General features: G+C 41.4%; 1 protein-coding gene across 2 annotated transcripts in view; it reads right to left on the reverse strand.

Annotated features, from left to right (window-relative positions):
* ABR (ABR activator of RhoGEF and GTPase) overlaps positions 1–15,668 on the reverse strand; it is a 129,090-nt gene that overhangs the window by 88,247 nt on the left and 25,175 nt on the right. The gene's annotated exons all lie outside the window — the stretch shown is intronic.

Here is a 15,668-nt window from a genome sequence, read left to right on the forward strand (position 1 = left end):
AGGTCCTTAACACGATTACAGAGCTGTCCTTCCTCGTCCATCCTTCCAAGAAGGCAAATGGAAAAGGCAATTTGTGTGTTATAAGCAAAACTCTGTGGACCTCTCTGCCTGACAACCTGAAGAATTCTCCAAGCTCTGTCATGCAACATGTTTACAGCTCCTATAGCAACAACGGGGTTAACAAACAGAATCTACATGCAGAAAGCGGCATTTAACTAACACGCTGAAGACTTTTTAATTAAAATCTTTAATAGCTGCCCCAGCCCTGTAAAACAATTCTAGGCGCTAACAAATCTTTCCGTGGCAATAAATAAATAAAAACAAGCACTCTGAAACTTGGCTTTGACCTTTCACACCCACAAAGGCGACAGAAGGGAATTATTAAAGACTTACAGAATGGTTAACCTGTTATCCCACATGTAAGAAAGTATGAAATAAAATGGTTTGTCAAACAGCAATATCAAACTTTACTCCATTCACCTACAAAAACTATCTATATAATGGTGTTTACCAAACCAAATAGGAATAATCTATGTGCTAAATTGTTCACATCCTGTTAACCCATTATGGGTCAGAGCTGTTTTACGCTACAGGACCATGAGCAATGTTTACGTTTTTGCTGCATCTTTTCCCACCTAAGCATATTAATACTCTGCACAATGTTATATTATGCATGTATGTGGTCTCGTACATTACGCCATTTTTTTTTAATTATTATTATTTAGGTGGATAGAGGCCGTTTCTAGTACATTAAGGGATCCTTCTTGTGGTGTCAGTGCTAAAATTACAGGAAGGAAACAACAAACACACACATACACACACACACACACACACACACACAACACTATCCAGTAGCCCCTCCCTATAAAACAACTCCATCCCCCTCCCTGCACGACTGTCTGTTAGTGTTGTGTGCTGGGGAGATGGGCTGCCTTATAGTATTGTGTGCAAGGAGGAAAGGGGACGCATCAGGGTTAGGTGTTGTTTAGGGAAATTTAATGTGGTGAATTAGATCTCTCGTTTGTTAATTTGTTATTGGTTCTCAATACACTACACACATAATTTGTGACAATGGTATTTTGATGAGCTAGGCTAAAATCCTATTTGTACTATTTGAAATATCTTCTAACAGACCTTGTAAAGAAGCAGCAGAACATAACATGTTGCAATCTTGTGAGACATTTCTTTTATGGCTATAGTAACCACTGGAATGGTCCTGTATAATAATGAGAAGAACGTGTACATTTTGCAGCAGTTTGGCACGTGGACCCATGAAAAATAAGCGGAAGTCTACAATTAAAATACCTATAATACTAAAAGATTGTTATATTTCAGGTGACAGGTTCAATGTAAAACAAGCAAACACAGTGCCATTGGATTTTAATAATCACGCAACTGGCACAGCATTCTGAATGAGTTATAATGATCACATAGATCGTCTCATATGGACCATTTACACGACAGTGATGCTGGATGGAGGATGTGGGTAACCGAATAAAAGTGATTCCAGCGGAGCATGACCTAAAAATCATTGTTCAAGAGAATCTATAACAGTATCTATTTTGAGTTTCTGAAATCAATGTGACCTTTGCTGCCAACTATTTCACTTTAGTTCTCCTGTGACACCATTCCAGTGAAAGTTACGCTAACAGTGGTTTAGTGCCAGCACGTTTATCAGCAGTGTTTCAGTAAATCTATACAAGATTCCCATAGTTACAATATTTAACAACGCATTGTACGCTTCTCCTAAGGTGTGCATCTTACAAATGATCTGACCAAAATTCTTCATTTTACATTATTTTTACACTAAATAATGCTACATAATGGAGTTTATATATTACAATAGGCAATTAAGAAGAACACCCATAGGGAGGGTATCTTAAGTTCTTTTTTTCAGGATTCTTATGATTATTCCACCCCAATAACCAACATTGCTAAATTTAACACCCTTTAATAAATGTAGCATTTGAAGCTCATCCTAAACTTTTTGCCTGGTTCAAAATTTTTGCTGAGATTACTTAATTGTCGTGACACAAAAGTACAGATAGGCTGTTTCCATAGAAACACAGAGAGCTTTGTTGTTTTCAAGAGATTAAAACTTCAGATTACAGAATAACATGACAACAGCACCGTGTGTCAGCAGCTTGACGAAATGGGTTTTCCATGGCCGAGCAGCTGCTCATAAGCCAAAGATCACTATGCACAATGCCAAGCGCCGTCTGAAGTGGCATAAAGCACCTTGCCACGGGACTCTGGAGGAGCGGAAACATGTTCCCTAAAGCGATGAATCGCTCATCACTATCTAAGTCTGATGGATGAATTTGGCGGATACCAGGAGAATGCTATCTACTGGAACGTATATGTCTATCGTGAAGTTCGATGATGGGGGAATAATGGTCTGGGGCTGTTTTTCAGGGTTTGGGCACATTATTTCCAGCGAAGGGTAATGGTTTGGGGAGATTGATGTGGAGGAACTTAAGTGCCCTGCAACTTAAACCTTCCAACATCAGTGCCTGACCTCACAAATTCTCTTTTGGCACTCTGAAATCTTGTGGAAAGCCTTCCTGGAAGAGTGGAGGCTGTTATACTCACACAGAAGGGAGCCCAACTCCATATTAATGTCCACGATTTTGAAATGGGATGTCCAACAAGCTGATATAGGTGTGATTGTCATGTGTCCACATACTTTAACATCACATAGTGTATGTTCACTAATTCACCCAACGTCCTCACCTATAAGAGCAGCATTGGTTTTGCATATTTTTATTATTTTACAAAGACACACAAATATACAAGGACATACAGACGGACCAGCATGTGTGTACTGTATGCAGACCGTGTGGAGGAAGCTACTGTCTTTGCTTTGTGTTGCATATACTGGCAAGACTAACACTCATTCATGCTAAAAAAAAACAAACAAGACACTCTTTAGTGCCAACCAAGGTCTGGAATAGACTAACGTGGGTACACAGAAATGACTGTTTCTGTTAAAATCAACACTGTAGCTGGCCCCAGGATACCCTGCTACAGAAATACATGAAGCTACAGAGCAAACTGGCAAAGTGTAATCGTGTGACCTTTATTTCAATACATGTCTGTGTTCAAAGGGCCAAACTAAAAAGAAGTAGGTGAAGCATAAATAGAAATAAATGTGAAACAAAGATGTTTGACATTGCAAGCCAGGGCACCTGAGAGATCACTGGTCTCTAGATGTATACGGCAGAGTAAGGAGGAAAAGCTGCATGGAATGTATTCATGTTTTGTGCAGTAGTGGCTGGAAAGCCCCTCGCTACCACCACATTATTTTCATGCAAAAGCAGGCTGGTATGATGAGGAGGCGATCAGGTGCATGCTGGTTAATGATAAGGAAGGTTCCCTGGCACTGTCATTTAGCATGGAGCCTGCGGAGACATTTAAGCCATGATTAATAATGTTTGGATTCCAGCTTTGGGCCTTCACTAACTCTGAAACGGCTACTGCCATATTAAGTTCGCAACAGCATTTTCAAGACTGAAGGCTGCGGAGAAGCATATTGATGCTACAGCAAATTAACGTATTTGCTTGTTTCTAAGATGACCCCCCAAAATCTGAATATTAATTTAGAAAAAAAAAAAGTCAAAATATAAGATGAGCCTATAGGAAAAAGGTTTTACTTGTAAATATTAATTCATGTAAACTATTTTTCCATATTTAATAAAAGCTATGCCTCCCTGATATGCCTGATACCCTCCTATATGCCACTCTGCCTCCCTGATATGCCTTTAAGCCCCTATATGCCACTCTGCCTGCAGAAATGCCTTATACCCCCTATATGCCACTCTGGCATATAGGGGGTTAAAAGGCATATCATGGGACAGAGTGGCAAAGGGTGCATGGTTAGTGATCAAGAGGTTAAATCGTGTAAAACTTTGGATGGTGTTCCCATATTGACTATATTAGATGTTTTAGGGTTAATCGTGATCTTGTGTTATAGGCTGCACACCTGCCAGCGTATGATGTGCACCACAGGCGGACTGCGGTCCTTAACAGAAAGCAGTAGGAAACAAGGAGTTGGCAAAGAAATGAAATCCATGCAACCAGCTCCCTGAAATGTCAGTGTAAACTACGCCCCATCGTCCTCAGATCTTTTTGGGAAGCTGGCGTGTGTTCCTGGCAATGTGAAACCTGCTTAACACTATTAAACAAATGGAATATGGTGATGAAAACAGTCCTGTGAAATACGGTCATTAACCGGCATGGTGCCATTTGATATATCGCTCATAGGATGAATTAGCAATTCCTGAATATTAAGCCTTGCGTCACTGGCGCTGACAGATCAATACCAGAGAGTACTTTAGATAATAAAGCCTGCACACGAGTCACTTCACACGGTCCACGCCAGGAAACGTGAAGCAGCGACTCCGCAGTACCTCCTGCGATGAACGTCCCGCGGGGAGACATAACGGCAAACCTCCTGGTTTAAACAGGTTACCAAGTTTAAATGGAGAACAAAGTATATACATTTATACAATAAACATGGAGCAAAGTTTATGTTGTGCCTGAATACTCAAAGTTAATCACTTAATGGACTAGTAAATCGGTTTGGGCTCAATTTTCTCGAGCATTGCCGTTATAAAGCAAAAAGGTGATGCAATCCACCAGCTCCAAAGACAAGTAACTCACAAAGCCTGATATCAGGACACAGCACACAGCCGCCATGATCTTGCTTATAGTCAGGCTTCTATCACCATGGCAACAGGCTACAGCAGCATTTTCGCTTTGGGGGATACGACAGAAAGTAAAAGGCACAGAAGCCTCCGTTACACCCGTGAAAATAAAGAGCTCACAAATAATGTGGGCAAATCTCTACGGAAGCCTACAGCCCCAGCAAGCCTCCTTTCATCCACCGCAGGACGCTTAGCAAGCGCCATGCAGCGACACGCTCTCAAATCGCTACAAAGACAGCGGCACGATGTGAACTTTCCCAGCAGAGCCGGACCCTCATGCACGGTCCCACTCGCCAATATGCTCCAGCCATTCCGCAGCACTGAGCACACTCGCGTATAAACTGTATCAGCACAAGAACATTGCAAATTTTAATTCAAGAGCATGACTTTTCTGGAACCGAGAGGCTATTTCTGGGTCTGCTACTGTTTTTAGAATCTGTAAAGCAGCCATTTTCCTTGTAATTCTATTGCTACCCTGTGGTGTCTTTATACATTTTTTTAAATAACTTCATAAAGGATTGCTGTTTTCTCTGTTCTCTATTAGGAGTGTGGAAGAAATCTCACACAATGTTTCCTGGCTACGTTTTGATAGACTGGAACCTGTATCACTTAGATCGACTCCTTTCCAACAGTATCGTTCCCACTGTGTGCCTCTTAATCACCATCCTTCTGAAAACCTGGTCCGGCCGCGAATAAGTCTTTTTGGTGAAGCTGCGCAGGTACGCAGTTTAAACAGACAAATAAATGCCAGACTTTAACCATATCCAGTAACTCACTCTGCTATTGTTTCTACTCTTCTGCCGGAATTGTTTCTTTGGTTTGTATCTAGAGTTTGTTGTTCGCATGGCAGCCATTCTCACCTACCAGTAAAATCAGATGAGTGCTTTTTACAGTTTCTATAAGGATGCTGAACCCTACTTTTCTATCTTTCATTTATCAAATGTTTGCCACCTTGGAAGGTGTGTAATGGATTCGCTGCATAGGAGGAAGGCTTCCTACAATCACTTCTCAGCAACGCGCAGCAAAGTATCACACGGCAATATAACATCAGGGCCAAAGAGTTGTGTATAGGAGAAGGAAGATCTCAGGGTCACAGGTAGACTTACTGAGTGTCTTTACCAGCTCTTTAAAGTTTTACTAATTATCATCCATTATATATATATATCTTTTAACCTGCGTCTAATGACTGCAGTCTTATCCAGGAGCATTCTTTACCGTACCTATTGTTTATTCTTTCCCTATTCATCTGGTACATCCCTACAACCAAGTTAAAGGGATGATCCACGCACGTTACTTAGTAGCTGTTCCATAATTAACCAGGTTCATCGTTCTCAAAGTGAAAGACACGTCACATCATCTTGCATTTAGAAGGATAGAGAGAGTTTGCCTGGAATTTCCTGAAGATAAAATTTGCTGTGGCAGCAAAACAAGGCGGAAACATTAAAGCACTTCAGAGAAATCACCAGAGACCAAGACTATGTGCAGTAATACAGGTTCCATCTATCTGAAGACCATTTCATATGATTCAAAGAAATCTGCTTATATTACTTTGGGGAGTGAGGAAAACGCTGTTAACAGTAAACATGCACATTCCTTATGAGAAAAGCTTGTATGCTCAACAATTATTCCTCTTTTTGTGCTTTAGTGTACCTCCCAAATATTAAGTTATTGCAAGGTGTCATATTAATCCATGTTCATGCTAATAAATATTTATTGGGCCATGTACTTGGACTTAAACTCTCATATGCTGCAAATATGTAATCAACTTAATGATCAGTACATACTCATACATACACAAGCTGCCGACTGCTACCTCTCTACCCCCACGGGGTCACATAACATGGGCACCTGGAAGCCGTGCACCCGTGGCACCTGTCTCAGCACCCCCTGTAGCCAAGTGGGAGCATTTTTTCACACATACCTAAAATTTTTGCACAATACTGTATATTATTCCATTTTAGAAATTCAAGTCTAGTAGCCATATTTTCCTATGTTCCTGAGTTCCCCCGTCCTCAAGCCCATACGGCCAGGCCAGGATCGGTATTTCAGCACCACTGTGTTAGTAGCAAAATTCTCCTGAGCCAGCAGTGAATGAGAGTAAAAAAAAAAAAAAAAAAAAGGTATGCAAATATAAAAAGCTTTCTATTTAATTGGTTTGCCAAAGAATGGCAATAAATGCGTATTGACACAAAAACAAGGTTAGGTTAGTTTTGTATTATTGAGACAGATGATACTATGAAGCTTTATGAATGACCCAATAATCCATTTTGGCAATCGGTAATACACAGAAACATAAAACAATTAAAAAGGCAATACAAAAAACAAAGTTCAAAATAAAGCAGCACAACATTTACATTAAATCAATCAATCTCCTAAAAGAAATAGAACTTTTTTAAAATGGTCAGTAAATCTGGATTTACAGACCAAAAAGATGAGCTAAAACTGTACTATGTTAACAACAATCACAAGGATACAAAATGCCTGCTCTGCAAAATGAAACATTTCTATGTGTTTTCTGAATATGTTGGGCAGGTAATACAAAATAGGGCACTGAATGGTTGAAAGCGCTGCCATAAAAAATGAACAGAGTGAAAAAGTTACGCAATTATTACTACGATTATCTTTGGTCGGAACAGCATCTTTAATTTGTCATTTATTTTAGAATAGTTTGCAGGCTCCACTGTATCCTCGGGATACACGATAATACGCTAACTGCGACGATATGGATGCCATGATTCCAAAGGAAAAGGTGACTTGGATTTGTGTCTGAGCATCTTATCACTGTTTTCTCGTACCTATCGCTATGCACTGCTATGTGCTAAATAAAAGCTGTTAATTAGCGGTTTATTGGAAACATGTCCTGAATTCCCCTCTGAAGCAGCAGAGTGTTTATCCTGTGTGATTGCCCGATTGTCTGTGCCTTTTTGGTGCTTCCATTGCCAACATGTCCTCCAAGATACTGCAAGAATATTACAAACAGAGGGTTCGTGGAAAGAGAAGCTATTTGTGGGTCACTGCTGTTCATGTAGCTTGGGTTAGGTAAAAGATAGCTAATTAAAAGTATGTGGGCATCTAATATTCATGACAGAGGCGATAAGAGCTGTGGGTGCTGCCGCTGTCTCTGCAGGACATGTGAGAGCTACGTGTACACCTGATAATTACGTGGGAGTAGATGACAGCCGATGTTCTGAGCTTCCTGGATCATAATAGGAGAGGATTGAGAAGTATGCCATTTAGTGAAGCCTGTGGGAGAAGATGACAAGTATGAGTTGTCCAAATGCCTTTATGAAGGGGGAGGGGCGAGCAGTATGCGGTTGTTTATCACTATGAACATAATAAAACTGCTTCAACTCAGTACCAACTGCGCAGAGCTTCCTGGAAACAGCAAGTACCAAAACAAGCCAGTAACATGTGCCATTATTATTAATCATTTATATATCACCATCATATTCCGCAGCCCCTTACACAGGAAATAACAAGCGGTGCTACAATGTGTGCTTTATCTGAGAATGTACACTTATATAACGTTATGACCACCTGCCTAATATTGTGAAGGTCCCTCTTTTGCCGCCAAAACAGCCCTAACCCGTCGAGGCATGGACTGCACTAGACCTCTGAAGGTTTGCTGTGGTATCCGGCACCAAGACGTTGGCAGCAGATCCTTTATGCGTTCTCCAGGTAAGCGACGCACCGGAACATCATGATTTGAAAGAAAACGTGATTCATCAGGCCAGGTCACCTTCTTCCATTGCTCCATGGTCCAGTTGTGCCCATTGTAGGGAGTGGACAGGGGTCAGTATAGGCCCCCTGACTGGTCTGCGGCTACACAGCCCCAAACACAACAAACTTTGATGCACTGTGTGTTCTGACGCCTATCAGAACCAGCATTAACTTTTTCGGCACGGGCCAGCCTGCCCCCCATGTGCATCAATGAGCCTTGACCGCCCATGACCCTGTCGCCAGTTCACCGCTTTTCCTTCCTTTGACCACTTTTGACCACTGCAGATTGGGAACACCCCACAAGAGTTATAGTTTTGGAGATCTCTGACCCAGTCATTTAGTCATCACAGTTTGGCCCTTCTCAAAGTCACTCAGATTGTTATGCTTGCCCATTTTTCCTGCTTTTAACATCAACTTTGAGGATGTAATGTTTACTTCCTACCTGATCTAACCCACCCACTGACAGGTGACATGATAACAATGTCATCAGTTATGGCTGATCGGTGTATGTCTCCATGACCAGCATTTAGTAGCCTCATAAACTGTTACAAGTTAGTTGAATTCTAACATTTGCCAAAAGACAAATAAGTGACTAAGGATAAATCAGGTTTCAGAATAAGATTTGTACATTTATAGCCAATTTCTTGTTTGTTTTGCGGTATAGATCACTATCGCCACTGGGCTGACAGGATAACTCCCCCAGTTATTGGGGTTTGGTATGACAGGGACATTAAACACGCATTAGCTTATTATTAGAGAGCACTGCCCTCTGGCTGTTACACACACCAATATTACAGACATTTTTTACTTCTACATTTAACGCCAGTTTGATAAATATAGGAATAAATGAGAAGGGCCGCAAAGGCTCTTCCATAATGAACAACACAGTGTGGTTTCTTAACAGTGGGCAGTACCCAAATGTCACGACAGGCTGACAGAACGTAAGACTCCTCCAGCACCTTAGATTTTTCATCCTGTTTCAGGAAAATGTGTCGAGCAGAACAGCCACGTGAAGACACCACCACCAACTGGATGCAAGGAGCATACGCAGAGGATTTGGAAACACTGGAGAGTCTCTGAACGGTGGCATTAAAATATATTATAACATACAACACAGAACAGACCTTAACTAGATCGCTAGTCCTACGCTGCCTTTTTTTTTTTTTTTTTTTTAAATGGTCTTAAGGTAGGCTGTCAAATATCATATATACAAAACTATTTCAGATTTTAAATAAAAGTGTGTGTACAGTTATGAAATGGAGAACCTCAATAATTGTTTCTATTTCATTCGTTTGCTCTTCATTCTGTGCCGTTTTTGGATAATTCGTGGTGCACCTGGTTGTTTTATTACCCTGTTAGTTTAATGGGAACTATCATGCCTTGAGCGGATTAGATGTGCCTTGTGAGGCCATGCATTGCAGAGTCCTGGGAGCAGAGAGGGGTAAAAATGATTTAAGAAAATATTAAGTTTACACTTAACCATTTTACTTCAGTTACACAAATTAAGTAGAAACTGTAAACTCAGGTCCCAACAGCGCCACTAGAACATGAGAACACTGACATATAGGCACAACTTAAATCTTCCATGATACCTTTAAGCTACACTCTACACTTATGAGTGCTTACCTTTGTCTTACCAAAACACAATAAAACCAAATGTCTAGAAAACGTGCCGTTGGCTTCCATGCACCCTTTAAGACATACACAGAAAGAGGGGGCACATTTATGAATCATGCATATTATGGGGACTAGTGATCCCTGACAGAACGGTGTATATGTGCTATAGTCTCTGACCCTTAACGTAAAACGCGATGCTTGATAAAATGATTTTAGAGCACCATTGAGACCTTCCACATGTTTTGCAGCAAGCAACCATCTGGCAGCATGTATGGTTTGTCCATTAACTTCACAATGCTAGAAAAGAGGGCAACAGAATCCACAGCTTTTACACCCCATTAAACACCCCCTCAGGCATTGCTAACCACTATGTTGGAGCAGAAAAGCAAAGTCTATGACCCCTCTCTGCTCCCAGGACTCTGCAATGCATGGCCTCAGAAGGCACATCTAATCTGCTCAAGGCATGATAGTTCCCATTAAACTAACAGGGTAATAAAACTACCAGGTGCACCACGAATTATCCAAAAACGGCACAGAATGAAGAGCAAACGTATGAAATAGAAACAATTATTGAGGTTCTCCATTTCATAACTGTACACACACTTTTTTAAAAAATCTGAAATCGTTTTGTATATATGATATTTGACAGCCTACCTTTAGACCATTTAAAAAAAAAAAAAGAAAAAGGCAGCGTAGGACTAGCGATGTTTGACCAGCACCTACAGACAGTTAATGGAAAATCTGATGACTATATTTCCATATGTTGCATGCTGTCAGTTTTTAATCCATGTCAACACGGTATTATGTGATATATGGGTTGAACTATTTAAGCCAAACAAAAAAACAAGTCCTGGCAGCAATGCCCCCTGTGCCAAGCTGAAGAGGACTCTAACACCATTAACACCATTGGGAAATTAAGATGTCTAAAAAATCAAATGGTAGTGTGATGGTCCGGGGCTGCTTCAGGACCTGGGTGACTCTCCATCATTAATGGAACCATAAATTCTGCTTTCTACCAGAAAATGTCCGGGGCATCAGTTCACGACCTAAAGCTCAAATGCCGTTGGGTTATGCACCAGGACAGTGATCCGGAGAAAGTCCAGCTATGAATGGCTCAAAAGAAACAAAATGAAGGTTTTGGAATGGCCTAGTCAAAGTCCTAACTTGAATCCGATTGAGATGCTTTGGCTTGACTTTAAAAAAAGGCAGTACAACTCTTTACCTTCAATAAATGAAATGAATATTTAAAAGCTTTCAGAGACAGAAAATTTGAGAAGTTATTAAGGGTTGTAAATAAAAAGCTGACAAAAGGTAGACGGCAGCACTAAATTTCTACGGACAATGGCTACCCAATTGATTTGTCTGGTCTTGACCAAAAAACTACGCAAAAAAATGTTTTGCCAATTTTCTCAGTTGAGGACACTCCTTTAAGAGCATGGGTGAGTCAAACCAATAACAGAGTTTCCATACACCAAGATAAGCTATTCTATGCTTATTCAGAATACACCGAGCAAGGACTGCAGCCTTCAGTAGCTACTCATATCTATGGCTGTAAAGTAGACCAGTTCAATAAACCTGCTTCAAGCCCCAGGGGTACCTGTGTTCCATAAAGGAAAGAAGACCGTCGTGAAGGGAGTGGGTCCATTTCACAAGAGACAGCCGCTACAAGCCCCACAGACTAGACGCTGGACAGACAAAGCATGTCTGCTCTGCTAGACTCGGGGGAATCATCAAGACTACAAAGCGTGAGCAGCTTGTCTGACATAGCGAGCTTGGCTGAGCAGGAGGCCGGTCAGCCAAGGCCCCTGGTTTTCCCTACTGAAAATACTGAATTTTGCAATAAGCAAGGTTTATATAGGTTAGTCTGTTTTTAGGATGCCTCGTTATATAATAAAGGATTAACCTATTACACAGAAGTTAATGGATTATGTCAGATGAAAGGACGATAAAAGGAGCCGTTCTTGACAGAACACCGCCCAAGCCAATATTCCCTCTAAGCCAGGGCTTGACAAATTTGTTGTGAATCTAGGCGCCAGCTAAAAAAGTTAGGAGCCAGGATTTTTTTTTAAACTAACAGTTGGTTAGGAGTGATCTGATCATCATCAGCCCACTTACTAAACTCACAGCATTTGACCTGGAAGCACCCTGGACTTTCAGGTCAGTGCTGTTTTTTTGTTTTTTTTTTTTAAATAATTTTTTTTGATATATATATTTTTTTTTAACACTTTCAATGCTGATGTTCCATTGGAGCACAGCATTGATTGATATTTAGTCCCCACAAGCTTGTGGGGACAAATGTTAACCCCTGCAATGCCACGAATGTGTTATAAACAATTGTGGAATTGAAGGGGTTAACGCTGCCCTGTCGCTCTCATGGAGCGATCAGGCAGCAGGGGGGTGTTGGGGCTGGTCTCCACACTCATGTGGAGACCAAAGAACCCTCTCCCCCTGTCACTGAAGCTGCCTCTGGCAGCTGGGAAGCAATTGCTGGTCTATAGACCAGCCATTGCAGGGGGGAGTCTCTGATGACTGCTGTAGGCTTCCATGCCTACGGGAGTCATCAAAGGGCTTGTGGGGGCTCGTTTTTGCTGTTGCTGGTCTGCCTGGACTTCCAGGCAGACCACCAGCAGCAGAGCCCCTTGAAAAACGGGAATTAACCCCTAAATGCCGCGATCGCGGCATTGAAGGGGTTAACACTGCCCTGTCGCTCTCATGGAGCGATCAGGCAGCAGGGGGATGTTGTGTTAGGTCCCCACACTTGTGTGGGGACCCAATCAACACTGAACCCCCTTTCCTGAAGCTGCCTGTGGCAGCTGAAAACGCTATTGCAGGTTTCTCTGCAATCGCGGTTTCAGCCTACAGGATCACTCCGTGGGAGTGATCTCATACTCGGGGGCGGGCTCTGAGTGGCTGTGCTGTCTGCCCAGACTCCTGGGCAGACAGCAACAGCAGCGCCCCCGCGTGGTGACACGGGGGCATTTTTTGTGAATGTAAGAGGCTGACAAAGAGCCCTGCTCTAAGCTGTGCACGCGTTTTGCAACCAGCGCACAAAGGAAATTTATGTCCGCGCAAAAGGTTAGTTAGCGGTGTCAATAAAGTAGGACTTGTACTGTATAATACCGGGCCGGACATCCGATTTTGTGTGTGGCCTTGGCTGCAGACGTAAAAGAGATCTGCGCTGAAACGCAAACTATGCAGCCCCGCATCATATTCGGTGCGGAGCTGCCTGGCAGATGGGCAGTGAAAGACGACACCACAGAACTAGAGGCAGACTGGCAGACTTACATATTATGATGATGACGGGGGGGGTGCGAGTATGAATTGTGATGCAAGTATGATGAAGATCAGGGGTGGCTCTACACTTACATACACACACACCCACTATAACACCTTACACATGCATACATACACACACAGACTAACACCATATACTTACAAATACATACATATATGTACAAACACCCACTCTATCACTATACACTTACACATCTACACACACAGTCACCCTAACACCATAGACTTACACATATGGGAGTTACAGAGCAACATAGGTTTTGTATGTTCTTGCCACAACAATGGAAAAATTACTTACTTTGCCTCTATGATAGGAACGGTTATAATTTTCATAGAAATATTTTCGATGATATTGAGGAGAAATTAAATTTAAAGTACAAGTATAGTTGTATCCGTCCAACACCCATTTGATGAAGGATGTGCCTTCCATGTTATATTTTCAACGACCAACACCCTAGTCAATCTTACTCAAAAACTGTCAAAATTACGACAAGGCTTTGTAGATACTTTCACATTTTTCCTGTGAATGTTCTGTGACACATTCTTCACAAGTCAATTTTTATTAAATAAAAAACATTTTAAATGTATTGTTTTCTACTGCCTTGGGTATATTAAAATACAATGCATCTAATTAAGGCCGTCTAAAGGACACACAGAACTGTTAACACCCCAAGACATATATCTGAAGAGTTCATTGCCCCGGCCATTACATACCTACAAAAACAACAACGTAAAAAAAATAACTAAAAGAATAAAAATTGTAATTCCATAGCATAATTTCATAAAAGCAAACTAGTGAGCTTCTCTTTTGTGCACGGATGGGGGGGGGGGGGGCAAAAAACATTTTTTAGGGTGCATTCACTAACAGTGTGAGATATATATATATATATATATATATATTATTTGTGTTCAAAATGAGATATATGAACTCACAAGTTGCAAGAATTAATAAAGGCACATCAAATCTTCTGGATAACATAGCCCAAAACATACCTTCACTGTATGGATAAAATACCAGATTGTCTGATATTTACTACTTATTGTGGAAAGTCTATTTGATGTTATGTTTGTTGGTGGTATTTTATCCATAACCTTTTTGGTTTGTTTTTTTAGCAATATTATCCTATTACGTTCCTTCTTTCTCTTTCGGGCAAACATGAAGACCCGAAAGATTTTGTGTGCTGGTTCCATTTATCACATGCAAGGAGGTGTGCTCTACCAAATATCTCTCCTACCCAGAGAATAGCTAAAGGGTGGGCAAAGGGGCAAATGCATTTGTAAGGGACATCTCAGTTATCATACGATTTATGAAGCGCATATGATTGCTGGAGTGGAATCCAAATGAAAGGGATTGCCACAAAGTCTTTACCTTTTCAAATTTACAAATCACAGTCGATCCGTTTAGACACTTTGCATTAAATCAATTCTTAGCAATATTAGTAACACTTTGTTAAAATGCCTCCTGACCTTCAGGATGACCTCCGCCACACCATCAGTGTACAGCCTATATTAACTGCTAGGTCTGCCTCTCCAGCATCAACTATAACGCGCATGCCCGAATTAGAATTGTTTTCCTTAGTTTATGTATTCTGCTTCATACAGCAATTTTCTGATACCAGAAGCCAAAGAAACAGCACAGATGCAATGTTTATCATACTGCAATACGAAACATCAAAGCTAAATGTTTGGGTCGGGGAAAAGCAAAAGGCAAACAGGTTTTATACAAGCAAAATGGATCCACATGGCTGAAGCGGATTCAAATTCATTTCATGTAGATGGGTGTCCATGTGTAACAACAAAGCAAGCGTCAGGCACTGAAACAAAGATGTGTAAAGGGCACAGAACTCACCCGCCGGTATAAGTGTCCTCGAGCAAGGTGTGATTAGGAGCCTTCGTGAGGAACGTGTTGCTACTGCTATTCGCCGGAATATACCACAAAGAACTTTATCATGAGCCGCTTAATCATGTCGATGAACCATCCCACCACAAACTGGCACCGTCATTAACGCTCAGCCGAAATTGGGCGCCGTAAAAGGAACAGCGGGGATCAGAATACATGCTTCCCTAGCACCATGTGTGAGAAGCCTACACTCAGTGGGAATCGCAGCCAAACAGAAGGATTAGCAGCCATTAGCTAGATCCTTGAATTTGTTCCTGCTATTTTAATGCGAAAATAAGGTCGTCCCCTGTGGCCACGCAGAAAGGGGAATATGCACACATTTACGAAATTGCATTCTAAAACACGAGATTCTTTAAGAGAAACGGAAACACATCAGACCTCAGACCCTTGGAAATGAATCGTCTTTAAGACACTGGCTGAGCCGCCAATAT

Source organism: Spea bombifrons, chromosome 2, assembly GCF_027358695.1.
Source record: "Spea bombifrons isolate aSpeBom1 chromosome 2, aSpeBom1.2.pri, whole genome shotgun sequence".
NCBI lineage: Eukaryota > Metazoa > Chordata > Amphibia > Anura > Pelobatidae > Spea > Spea bombifrons.